Genomic DNA, 1,538 nt, shown 5'->3' on the forward strand with positions numbered 1-1,538 from the left:
AAGATCTGGGCAAGAAGGAATGGAAAAATACAAACCTATATTATACATACTATTACAGTTCGATATGAAGATTCTCAAGAGAAATGTGTAAACTAAAATACTAAAAAGAATCATAGCCAATTAAAAAATGGCTGCATACACATATACAGATTTTCAGGAGAAATGTGTAAACTAAAACACCTAACAAATATTTGAATCATGTATATGCAAAGCACATTGCTAGCACGACCCACCATGCAAATGATCATCATAAATACTTGTGAAGCTGTCTCAAGACCCTCTCCCATTTGAAGCCGCACCTCCCTGTCTCTCCTGCAGATCGAATCCAGCGCTGCCGCCATCGCCGGGAAGCTCGCCTCCGCACCCGGGGCAGACGAGATGCGGGGTATGGGTTTATTAGCCCCAGTAAAATGACTTGCTCCCTTAGAATTCTTCGCATAAAGTCACGAACTGTAGTTCAATATATTTTTTATTTCTCTGATACACCTCTCATTAGATAAATGGATCTGGATCTGAAAAATATATACTAATGGTCAACAAAAGTAGAGTAGTCCCTTTGGAAAGGGCAAAAGGGAATAAAAGCACGGCTAAAATATATACCATTCATGCCCTGTCTCAACAATTTCTGCATCTCATCATAATTAAAACATGATTCGCATCTAATCAGAACTAAAAACCAGTTAACAGCTCGATCAATGCCAGCATTTAAAATCTAAACACCCTACAATCCTGTAATGCAATAACAAAGAAAAACTGAATAGTGGTTGTCCCCCTTGATTCTTCAACATGTCCTCTCTTCTGCCTCCCTATCCTACAATACAACAACCAAGAAATAGAGCAATTAATCATAAGCGCATAGCAATAAGACCAAAAAGATTGGTTCAGTTGAACTATTAGTAAGCAGGAGACACGACGAAGATCAAGAATTTACAGACATCATGTGCAAACATGCAACATATCATCATTGCAGTACTGCCGCAAGTATCGATCACTAATTACAATATCATGACAGAATGCTCATGTGGCCATTCTTATCCCAAGATATGCCACCTTCTTCTATGTGGCATATTCTAATGCAAGTATGGACCAAGAATATGTTCTAATTACTTGCTAGCACTCCAAGATAATTATAGAACATGCAAGTATGGGCCAGCGAATCGATTATATGTGCAGGTACAAAAGATAAAGTGGATAACCAGCCAATTAGATAAAACTGTAAAAAAAATAAACACCTGACTGTACTTCCACTGAAGCTATTGCAGCATAGGTAGTTTTTTGCTCTTGGTCTGCACCAATGGACCCAAGGTATCATGCTCTTGTGTTAGAGAATACCATGTTTTCTTTTTTATTCTTTGTTTATATTGGCATGTGAAATGCAATTCACCACTTTGTACTCAGACTTGTTTTGCCCATACACCAGAAGCACCAGAAGGCAAACATAAACAATAAACAGGAGGCAACAATGAATTAAAAAAACAGAGGATATGCATATGCTAATGAATTAAAAGTAAACATTTGGAAATATCCCAAATGGTAAA

The 1,538-nt window shown here is 37.6% G+C and overlaps 1 long non-coding RNA gene across 1 annotated transcript; it reads right to left on the bottom strand.

The window, feature by feature from the left end:
* Positions 1-21: 21 nt before the first annotated feature.
* On the bottom strand, positions 22-1,532 carry LOC123177930 (uncharacterized). Its single transcript, XR_006489216.1, has 3 exons — positions 1,233-1,532; positions 601-811; positions 22-512 (listed from the first exon to the last, which is right to left on the bottom strand). It is a non-coding gene; the product is annotated as an uncharacterized lncRNA (long non-coding RNA).
* Between the last annotated feature and the right edge of the window lie 6 nt (positions 1,533-1,538).

Source organism: Triticum aestivum, unplaced genomic scaffold (assembly GCF_018294505.1).
Source record: "Triticum aestivum cultivar Chinese Spring unplaced genomic scaffold, IWGSC CS RefSeq v2.1 scaffold99988, whole genome shotgun sequence".
NCBI classification, from domain to species: Eukaryota; Viridiplantae; Streptophyta; class Magnoliopsida; order Poales; family Poaceae; genus Triticum; species Triticum aestivum.